The 12,064-nt window shown below is 41.7% G+C and overlaps 1 non-coding gene across 1 annotated transcript; it reads right to left on the reverse strand.

Moving 5' to 3' along the window:
• Positions 1-515: 515 nt before the first annotated feature.
• On the reverse strand, positions 516-620 carry LOC121022135 (U6 spliceosomal RNA). Its single transcript, XR_005786826.1, has one exon. It is a non-coding gene; the product is annotated as a U6 spliceosomal RNA (small nuclear RNA).
• Positions 621-12,064: the final 11,444 nt, after the last annotated feature.

Here is a 12,064-nt window from a genome sequence, read left to right on the forward strand (position 1 = left end):
GGTATCGAGGAGGGCACCTTTTGGGATGAGCACTGGGTGTTGTATGGAAACCAATTTGACAATACATTTCATATATTAAAAAAAAAAAAAGGAAAAAAAATTAGAAGAAAAAGAACATGTGACTCTTGATCGCAGGGTCACGAGTTCGAGCCCCATGTTGTGGTTAAATTTACTAAAAATAAATATATAAATAAATAAGTAAAAAAAAAAAATATTTAGAGAAATACACTCAAACTGTCCCACATGTGGCCAGTGAGAGCCAGCTCAACCTTCATACCCTCTCCTTTCGACATGTGGCCGTCGTTCTTTGAGTATTTCCTGTTTCCTTACTTTCTGGTACCACTAGATATCCCAGGCTCATCTCTTGACCTATAATTTACGGAATTACAGAAAGTAAATCCATCCATGGTAATTCTTGTTTCAGTACTTTGTTTTCCTGCTGGTGCAGTTAGGAAGCTAGATCACAACAGGATATGCCAAACGGAATTTATCAGCTACTGGTACTCTTTTTTTTTTTTAATATGGAACACTCTACAAATTTGCATATCATCCTTGAGCAGGGGCCACGCTAACCTTCTCTGTATCTTTCCGATTTTAGTGTCTGCGCTGCTGAAGCAGGCACAGTACTTGTTACCTTTCCAGAAGATAATTTTAGTCAATGTCACTCGGCTTTTTCCTATTTTGCTTCCTAATTCCCTAATTAGTTCTTTTTAATTTTTGTTTCACATTTATTTATTTTTGAGAGACAGAGCACGAGCAGGGGAGGGACAGAGAAAGAAGGGGACACAGAATCTGAAGCAGGCTCCCGGCTCCGAGCTGTCAGCCCAGAGCCTGACGCAGGGCTCAAATCTGTGAACCTGTGAGATCATGACCTGAACTGAAGTCGGACCTGCGCTGGAGCCGGACGCTTAACTGACTGAGCCACCTAGGTGCCCCATTCCCTAATTAGTTCTTAATCATTTCTAGCATCTAGGTCATTTTTTAAATCTCCCTGATATTTGAAATGCTTTTTACTGGGGTGCCTCTGTGGCTCAGTCGATTAAGCATCTGACTTCTGTTCAGGTCACGATCTTGCGGTTTGTGGGTTGGAGCCCCACATTGGCCTCCCTGCTGTCAGCACGGAACCTGCTTCGGATCCTCTGTCCCCCGCCCCCCCCTTCCCACTCACACACTCTCTCTCTCTCTCTCTCTCTCTCTCTCGCAAAAATAAATAAAAAAATAAGAAGAAATAAAATGCTTTTTACTAAAGTATTGGCTAGCACAAAGAAGAAGCACCCGGACTCATGGAAAACAGGAGCGTCTCAGTATTTTGGAATCAGTGAGGAAACGAAAGGCAATCTCAAAAATGAGAAGCAGAAACTTCCTGTTTGGATTGTGGCTGAAGAGCTTGTGTCAGGCTGACTGCCTGCTGAGAACCTGGAAAGCTAGATAAACATAAAAACAACTACCTGAAGTATCAGACAGCTTTCTGTTTTACTTTTTGTAAGATTAAAAAAAAATATGTTTGGGCGCCTGGGTGGCTCAGTTGGTTAGGCGACTGACTTCAGCTCAGGTCACGATCTCACAGTTCGTGAGTTCGAGACCCACGTCGGGCTCTGTGCTGACACCTCAGAGCCTGGAGCCTGCTTCGGATTCTGCGTCTCCCCTCTCTCTACCCCTCCCCTGCTCACGCTCTCTCTGTCTCTCAATAATAAATAAATGTTAAAAAATTTTTTTAAAAATATGTTTTGTTATTTCAGAGAGAAAGAGAGAAAGTGCGCGCACTCTGGAGAGGAGTAGAGAGACAGGAAGAGAGAATCTTAAGGAGGCAGCACAGAGCCCGACTCAGGGCTCAATCTCATGACCCTGAGGTCATGACCTGAGCTGAAATCAAGAGTCAGTCCCTTAACGGACTGAGTCACGCAGGCCCCCGCATCAGAGAGCTTTCAATGCAGTGGGGAATTTAAGAGGCCAACACCTCACAGAGAAGGGAAGCTTGGACACATTTGCTGACTCTTAGCAGCGCCTGTAAGACTGGGTCTCGTCTCAGAAAGGGGCAATCGGCGGCTGGTAAGCTCTATAGTTTTAGGAAACTCACAGGGCAAGAGGGGGAAACTGGAGTGTAGGACAGACCCACCCAGAACTGCCCTACGAACGTTGGAGGGCTGAAACAAGACTCTGACCTCACAGGTACAAAAGTAAAGTTTTCTCTGGAAACAGGTAAGACGAGCCAACACGTTTCTACAATTTTTTTTTAAATAAACTTAATTTTTATTTTTTTAATTATTATTTTTTTTGTTTACACTTATTCATTTTTGAGGGTGAGAGAGACAGAGCATGAGTGAGGGAGGGACAGAGAGAGAGGGAGACACAGGATCCGAAGCAGGCTCCAGGCTCCGAGCTGTCAGCACAGGGCCTGACACGGGGCTGGAACTCATGGGCCTTGAGATCACCACCTGAGCCGACATCAAGAGTCGGACGCTTAACCGACTGAGCCACCCAGGCTCCCCTAAATAAACTTAATTTTTAGAATAGTTTTAGATTTATATTGAGAAAATAGTACTGAGAGTTCCCTGTCTGTACCACATACCAGTTTCCCCTCCTATTAATATCTTACGTTCGTATGGTACGTTCGTCACAACGAATGACCCAGTAGTGATGCATTATCATTATTATTATTTTAAGTAGGCTTCATGCCCAGTGTGGAGCCCAATGAGGGCTCGAATCCACGAGGCTGATATCAAAACCCGAGCTGAGATCAGGAGTCAGACGCTTAACCCACCGAGCCACCCTAGTGCCCCAGTGACACATTATTATTCACTAACACCTATACCTCATTCAAGTTCTCTTATTTTATAACCTAACGTTCTTTTTTTTGTTCCAGATTTTTGTCCACCTGACACTGTTATCAGGTCTCCTTAAACTTCTTCAGGCGATGACCATCCAGGAATATTGGTCATGTATTTTGGAGAATGTTCCTGTATTGAAATCTGGCGTATTTCTCCCGATAAATTGGGTTGCGGGTTTTTTTTTGGAGCAAAGCCAGGTGCAAAGTGCCATTTTCATCATATCATATCAAGGGTGCATACCATCAACAAGCCATTGCCGTCACGGCAGACCTTGATCACGGCGCTGAGGTTGTGTTTGTCTGTTCTCTCCACTATAAAGTTACTCTTCTTTCCGCCTTTGTATTGGAAAGAAGTTACCATTCACAGCCACAGTTAAGGAAGGGGGAGTTAAGTTTTTATACATAATACCTAGTATTCAATGGACAATAATTGCACATACGAAAAAAAAAAGAGTTGACCTAAAACAGAAAATCAAATTAATTAGTTAATTAACTAATTAACAAAAAATTAATAAACAATTTTATTAAATTACAAATAATTATTAGTTATAAATATAAATTAATAAATTTATATTTATAAATATAAATTATATTTATAATATATTTATAAATTATATGTATAAATATAAATTAAATAATTATAAATATAAATAATCATTAAATAAATAATTAATTAAATTAATAAAAATTAATAAAAAAATAAAATAAAGAAAATAAAATAAAGCCCAGGTTAATAAAGCTCAGTTAGAGTTTTTAGAATCAGACTTAAAATACCTCTGATTAATATGCTTAAGAATGTAAGTAATAAGGGGCTCATGGGTGGCTCAGTAAGTTAAGCGTCCGACTTCAGCTCAGGTCATGATCTCCTGTTTGTGAGTTCAAGCCCTGCTTTCGGCTCTGTGCTGACAGCTACGAGCCTGGAGCCTGCTTCAGGTTCCGTGTCTCCCTCTCTCTCTGCCCCTCTCCCCCTACTCATACTCTGTCTTTTTTTTCTCTCTTTCTCTCTCAAAAATAAACATAAAAAAATTTAAGAATATAAGTAATAAGATGAAAATTTTCAGGGGAGCACGGGTGGCTCGGTCGGTTAAGCGTCCGACTTCAGCTCAGGTCATGATCTCATGATCCATCAGTTCGAGCCCTGTGTCAGGCTCTGTGTTGACAGCTCAGAGCCTGGAACCTGCTTCAGATTCTGTCTCCTTCTCTGCCCCTCCCCTGCTCATGCTCTGTTTCTCTCTCTCTCTCTCTCTCTCAAAAATAAAGATTAAAAAAAAATTTTTTTTTAAGTTTCAGCAGAGCACTAGAAACTAAAAAAGTTAAATATTTAGAATTGAAAAAAAAAAAAAAAGAACTTTTTCTTTTCTAACTCTGTGCCCAGTGTTGGGGCTTGAACTCATAACCCCAGATCAGGAGTCGAATGCTCTACCGACTGAGCCAGCCAGGCACCCCAACAAATTAAGAACTTAGTAGATGAATTTCACAACAGATTAAACACAGCTGAAGAAGAAATTAATTGGGAGCCTGGCTGGCTCAGTCAGTAGAGCATGCGACTCCATCTCCCCGTTGTAAGTTCGAGCCCCACATTGGGCATAGAGCTTCCCTAAAAAAAAAAAAAAAAAGATAAAGGAAATTAGTTCACTGAAAAAGAGGTGAGAAGAAAATATCTATAAAGAAGAACAGGAAGACAGACAGAAGGATAGGAGACATTCTAGAGGATCTAGTCTCTTCAGCATTTCAGTGTCATGAAAAAAAGACTGTTCTAGATTAAAAGAGTCTTAAGGGATGTGACAAACAAATGTAATGCATGGTTTTAGATTGGATACTGGGCGGAGTAGTGGAGCTACTGGACCAAGGATTCTAAGCAAGGCCAAGCTCTAAGAAACAACCAATCTTCTTCAAGATCAAAGAGTGGTCCGATTTCTCATTCTTTCCTGACTCACTAAAACTAATATTTCAGATGAGTCAGAAGCAGTAACTAGAGGGACACCTGGGTGGCTCAGTCGGTTGGGAGTCCGCTTCATGATCTCACGGTTCATGGGTCCAAGCCCTGAACTGAGCTCTGTGCTGGCAGCTCAGAGCCTGGAGCCTGCTTTGGATTCTGTGTCTCCCTCTGTCTCTGCTCCTCCCCCGTGCTCTCTCTCTCTCTGTCTCTCAAAAGTGAAGAAACATTTTCTCAAAATTAAAAAAAAAAAAAGAGCAGTAAGTAGAATAGTTATTAAAAAATCATTATATCCTGCAGCTTCCATGAAACACTCCATTTCTTGGGCAAGTGAAATAGACATAGGAGAAACAGTCATCTATTAACCTTTGCAAACCACCCTAGGAGATGGGTAGTTATTCCCCTCCGCAACCCCAGTGGCCACCATCTACTCTGAGATCTTCCTCCCCACCCCACCCCACCCTCTCCCCACCTCATCTGGTCATCTGTTTCCCTGTATAGATCTTTCTTATTGCATACTTAGGCTTTATGACAGTATATTGTAGTTCATTTTGTTTAGTTTTTCAGCTTCTCATTTTTGAGACTGAATCTTGTTGACCCTCCTCTGGGCCAATCTTAAGAAATATCATTTAACATATCAACGAAGGTCTCTATCTTTTCCTGGAATCATCACGACTTGGATCCTCTTTCTCTAGAAGACATTGCACAGATAGTCAACCACACAGGAAACAGAAAATTCTGTCTACTCCAGTGGTTCTCGTATTTGGCTGCACATTGGTGTCACTGGAAGGAGCTTTAAAAACATAGTGACTCCTTGGGGCCCAAGTTGGTACAGCATACAACTCTTGGTCTTGGGGTTCAAGCCCCACATTGGGCGTAGAGCCTACTTATAAACTATATCGGCCCATGGATTCCACCCACTCCCACAGAGATTGTGATTTAATAATTGGTTTGGGATGTGCCCTGGACATCAGGACCTCTTAAAGCTCCTCAAGTGATTCCAGTGTTGAGAGCCACTGGTCTACGTTGGGGCTTTTCAAACTTTTCTGCAGCACATAGGGATCTTGCTAAAAAATGTAGATTCTACGTCAGTGGCTATTCGACGGGAGCCAATTTTTTTAAAAAAAATTCTTTTTAACATTTATTTATTTTTGAGACAGGGAGAGACAGAGCATGAACAGGGGAGGGTCAGAGAGAGGGAGACACAGAATCTGAAACAGGCTCCAGGCTCTGAGCTGTCAGCACAGAGCCCGACACGGGGCTCGAACTCACGGACCACGAGATCATGACCCGAGCCGAAGTGGACCGCTTAACCGACTGAGCCACCCAGGCACCCCTACGGGAGCCAATTTTGAGACCGAGTTTCTTATGAACACAGTTCCATTAAAATTTCAATTCTCAGGGTGCCTGGGTGGCTCAGTCGGTTAAGCATCTGACTCTTGGTTTCAACTCAGGTCCTGATCTCACGGTTTGTGGGTTCGAGTCCCACATCGGGCTCTGCGCTGGTAACGCAAAGCCTGCTTGGGATTCTGTCTCCCTTTCTCCCTGCCCCTTGCTCGCGCATATACACGCTCTCTTTCTTTCTCTCTCTCTCTCTCTCTCAAAAATACATAAACAGCAACAACAACAACAAAAAGAATTTCAATGCTCTTGCTTTCTAGAGCCAACGAGGAAGTTCTTTACAAATAGATTAAGGAGTTTTAATGATCTATCAGAGGTCCCCAGACGGGTCTAGAATTCTGCATTTGTAGTATGTTTGCAGGCTTGACGGGAAAGATCAAGTACTGAGAGAAAGAGTAATGATGCAATAGGAGGTAAGAATTCTCAGACTAACAGCTGTGAGCAGTCCAAGAGATGAAATCAAGCACAAACTCGGAGGTACTGGCCTTAGAAAGGAGCAGGGATATTTCAAGCGAGGACAGTTTTATGATGTCAAACGGTAGCAGCTTTTCTTGTAGTTTCAGGGGAAGAAGAATACATTCTTCTATTTCTATTTTTTTTCTTTCTTCTATTTTCCTTCCTAACTTCTTGTTCGGAAGACCTGCGGTCTCCAAGCTGAACGCAGGAAAAGAAGCAGTTCTGAGACACTCAAAACGGACCAGAGGGAAAAAAAAATTAAAATCGAGGAGAGTGTTTGAACAACCGGAACGGAGAAAGAAAATGTTCGTCCTTGGCTGAGAAATGAGAAAATGGTGGTTCTGCGTTTTACACTGAATGCTGAGACGATTTATCGATAATTGAGAAAAAAAGGAAGATTCTGCACCTCCGTGAGCAGAATTCTCCTTGGCACTGTGTTTGTGTTCTCTGGGCTAAAACAAGCATCTGGGCAGGGGATCAAACCTCGCTGCTTGGAACTGACGAAGACCCGCAGATCAATTTGCTTGAGGCTTGCTTCTCAGATACATTACTTGCTATTTCTGCTAATGGTATTTCTGGGAAGATAGCTCCAACTTGTGTCCTAAATTCAATCCGTGTCAAGCAATAAAAAACATGACGTCTTTATGACTATAAAAAAATAAAACAGCAGCAGTCAATAATAATCCGTACATCGTGGGGAAGCTTCCTTGAGGTGTTCAAACCTTCTTTCCCAAGTCGCCGCGACAGCGGGTACTGTTATCTCCTTGAGAGATTCCTCACAAAGGAGTAAATTAACTTTGACAGGTGCGCAAATGCAATAGGTCTGAGAAATTCTGCATTAAAAGGAATAGGAGCCATTAAACAGTCTGCTTTTACAAGTTTTACCTGGTGGAATAAAACAAACGAAATTTGTGTATAAGCAAAATATATACACTTTTTTTTTTTAAATCAAATGCATGTGTCTATAACAAGTCATAACTATTAACATTTTTATACTAAATAAAAAGTATATTCTAAATCCTAACTGTATCTAAGGCAATGAATAAAAATAGCATTGAAATAACATAACTAATGTGTTTGATAAGTAGCTCTTTTACTTTGTCACTCATTGTTTCAGTGAAGTTGGCCTTCGTAAATGTGATTGAAAGAATGGGTCTTGACCTTTCAAAGAATTAGGTCAGCTTGGGATCTAGGCTTCTGGTCCTGTCTTCTGTGAATTCAAAGCTGGGAAAGACAAGGGAGATAGCTCCCCAATCCCCCCTCCTTTATTTTTAAGTAAAAGTGAAGAGAGTGTAATCAAAGGGAGGAAATCTACTATCAAAATCAAGTAGGCACAACACCTACTTTTTAAAAATTAAAAAAAAAAAGTGGGGACAGGGGCATCTGGGTGGCTCAGTCTGTAGAGCATCTGACTTTTGATTTCAGCTCAAGTCAGGATCCCAGGGTCATGGGATGGAGCCCCATAGTGGGCTCTTCACTGATCATGGATCTTGCTGAAGATTCTCTCTCTCTCTCTGCCTGCCCCTCTCCCTTACTCATGCTCTCTCTCTCTCTCTCTCTAAAAAATTTTTTAAAAAAAACTTTTTTTAATGAAAAAAAAAATAAAAATAAAAAATAAAACTAGGGACAGGATACTTGGCTGGCTCAGTCAGTAGAGCATATGACTGTTGATCCTAGGGTCGTGAGTTCAAACCTCACATTGGGTGTAAAGCTTACTTTAAAAAAAAAAAACAAAACTTTGAATTTAATTTACTTATTTTGAGAGAGAGCACATGTGCATGGGGAGGGGCAGAGAGAGAGGGACAGAGAAGAGAATCCCAAGCAGGCCCTACATTGTCAGCTCAGAGCCCAATGCAGGGCTCGATCTCACAAACCGTAAGATCATGACCTGAGCTGAAATCAAGAGTCAGACACTTAACTGACTCTTTTAAAAAAAAAATTTTTTTTAACGTTTATTTTTATTTTTCAGACAGAGAGAGACAGAGCATGAACAGGGGAGGGGCAGAGAGAGAGGGAGACACAGAATCTGAAACAGGCTCCAGGCTCTGAGCAGTCAGCACAGAGCCCGACACGGGGCTCAAACTCATGGACTGTGAGATCATGACCTGAGCTGAAGGCAGACGCTCAACCGACTGAGCCACCCAGGCGCCCCTCAAATCTCTTAATAAACACAAATGTTAGTAAGGCCCTAAGGCTTAACTATTGTACTAATGATTTTGAGAGCCACACCAAATATGAAAACGAGATTAAGATTTTTTTTTTAAATTATAGATATGAAATTGCTTGCTCCTGCCCCATGACTTTCATCAAGTTATAGAATGAGTAACCAGTGATAATATCTGATATTATCAAGCTCTTATCTGCCATTTTTTCAAAATTTTTTTAATGTTTATTCTATTTTTGAGAGAGAGACAGAGCGTGAGCAGAGCAGGGGCAGAGAGAGAGGGAGACACAGAATCTGAAGCAGGTTTCAGGCTCTCAGCTGCCAGCACAGAGCCCAACGCGGGGCTTGAACTCATGAACCATGACGATCATGACCTGAGCCGAAGTCCGACTTTTAACCGACTGAGCCCCCCCAGGGGTCCCTCTGCCATTTTTAACTCATTTCACAGAACACGTCCTCCTTCCTGTGAAGCCCTGCACAACTGTGTCCCCAGTCCTAATCTATCAGGACTAGTCCAGGCCTTCTTCTAAATGAACTGCAGAACCTCACTGCGTGGGCAAGCATTCGTTATGACTTATCCTGCCCCAACTACCAGGAATGAGACTCGAGACGACAGAGACAGTGCAAAAAGGTTCTAGTACCAAGGATAACCCAGCGGACTGCACCTTCCTGAAGCCTAAGGCAGTCATGATCATACAGCCAACACAGGCAGCACTCACAAGGGCCTGTGCACGCTGGTTGCCATGCCATTTCCCAGCATTTGGTTTACACCCGGGCTTTTCTGCGATTTTCACTCCAGTCCAGGAAACAAGGGTATGCAATGACATGAGCTGTGTACGGAGTGTCCCCGCTCCTGTGTCAGTTTGGACCATGTCTAAGAGAATGTGATGGTTAAGCCCAGGAACGCTGTCAAATCATAGAAAACACCTCTCATTTGAATTACAGATTCAGATAGCGGTGCCAGGTTGGCTTAATCAGTGGAGTGTGCAACTCTTGATCTTGGGATGGTAGGTTCGAGCACAGGTTGGGTGTAGAGATTACTTAAAATATATATATATATTTATTTAAAAAATGAATTATAGGGGCGCCTGGGTAGCTCAGTCGGTTGGGCGTCCGACTTCAGCTCAAGTCATGATCTCATGGTCCATGGGTTCGAGCCCCGCATCAGGCTCTGTGCTGACAGCTCAGAGCCTGGAGCCTGCTTCGGATTCTGGGTCTCCCTCTCTCTCTCCCTGCCCCTCCCCCACTCGTGCTCGCTCTCTATCAAAAAATGAATAAACGTTAAAAATTTTTTTTAATTTTTAATGAATTATAAATTCGTATAATATAGACAGCAATGCATGTGATAGGTAACTATATTGTTTATTAAAAATTATAGATAACACACATGTCATTATAAGGAACTAATGGACGATGCTAGAGATCTACACAATAAATTATTATGCTCCTATTAAAACTCATATATTTTGAAAAATGTTTAATAGGAAATATACTTGATGTAAGAGGTGAAAAAAAAGAGAAAATTGCTAGAGTGTTTAAAAAAGTAAAGAAGTAAGCCCTCACTAGTATTCCCAAAAAAAGAATTGAAAATATTCTCAAAAAGCAGTATATAAAAAGCATATATGTGGTTTTCATAACTTTGCTTATATTGTGCATACCAACAAGTGTATATATATTAAAAATAATATAAAACCCACAAAAGTATGGCTAGCTAATTTTTGACAAAGCAGGAAAGAATATCCAATGGAGGGGCGACTGGGTGACTCAGTCAGTCGGTTAAGTGGCTTGACTTCGGCTCAGGTCATGATCTCGCAGACCATGAGTTCAAGCCCCGTGTCGGGCCCTGTGCTGACTGCTCAGAGCCTGGAGCCTATTTCAGATTCTGTGTCTCCCTCTCTCTCTGCCCCTCCCCCGTTCATGCTCTGTCTCTCTCTGTCTCAAAAATAAATAAACATTAACAAAAAAAAAAAAAGAATATCCAATGGAATAAAGACAGTCTCTTCAGCAAGTGGTGCTGGGAAAACTGGAGAGCGACATGCAGAAGAATGAACTTGGACCACTTTCTTACACCACACACAAAAATAAACTCAAAGTGGATGAAAGACCTAAACGTAAAACAGGAAGCCATCAAAATCGTCGAGGAGAAAGCGGCAAAAACCTCTTTGGTCTTGGCCGCAGCAACTTCTTACTCAACACGTCTCCGGAGGCAAGGGATAACAAAAACAAGAATGAACTACTGGGACCTCATCAAAATAAAAAGCTTCTGCACAGCGAAGGAAACAATCAGCAAAACTAAAAGGCAACCGACAGAATGGGAGAAGATATTTGCAAATGACATATCAGATAAAGGGTTAGTAGCCAAAGTCTATAAAGAACTTATCAAACTCAACCAACACCCAAAAAACAAATAATCCAGTGAAGAAATGGGCAAAAGACATGAATAGGTACTTCTCCAAAGAAGACATCCACATGGCCAAACGACACATGAAAAAATGCTTCACGTCACTCATTATCAGGGAAATACAAATCAAAACCTCGATGAGATATCACCTCACACCTGTCAGAATGGCTCACTGTAACAACTCAGGCAACAACAGATGTTGGCGAGGATGTGGAGAAAGAGGATCTCTTTTGCACTGCTGGTGGGAATGCAAGCTGGTGCAGCCACTCTGGAAAACAGGATGGAGGTTCCTGAAAAACTAAAAATAGAACTGCCCTCCGACCCAGCAATTGCACTACTAGGCATTTATCCACAGGATACAGATGTGCTGTTTCGAAGGGGCACGTGCACCCCAATGTTTAAAGGTATGGAAAGCCACAATAGCCCACAATAGCCAAGGTATGGAAAGAGCCCAAATGTCCATGGGTGGATGAATGGATAAAGAAGATGTGGTAAATATATACAATGGAGTATTACTCGGCAATCAAAAAGGATGAAATCTTGCCATTTGCAACTACGTGGATGGAACTGGAGGGTATTATGCTAAGTGAAATTAGTCAGAGAAAGACAAATATCCTATGACTTCACTCATATGAGGACTTTAAGAGACAAAACAGATGAACATAAGGGAAGGGAAACAAAAATAATATAAAAAACATGGAGGGGGACAAAACATAAGAGACTCATAAACATGGAGAACAATCAGAGGGTCGTGAGAAGGGGGATGGGCTCAATGGGTAAGGGGCACTAAGGAATCTACTCCTGAAATCATTGTTGCACTATACGCTAATTTGGATGTAAATTTTTAAAAATAAAAAATAAAATTAAAATAAATAAATA

Source organism: Herpailurus yagouaroundi, unplaced genomic scaffold (assembly GCF_014898765.1).
Source record: "Herpailurus yagouaroundi ecotype Mexico unplaced genomic scaffold, PumYag 355, whole genome shotgun sequence".
Classification (NCBI taxonomy): Eukaryota; Metazoa; Chordata; class Mammalia; order Carnivora; family Felidae; genus Herpailurus; species Herpailurus yagouaroundi.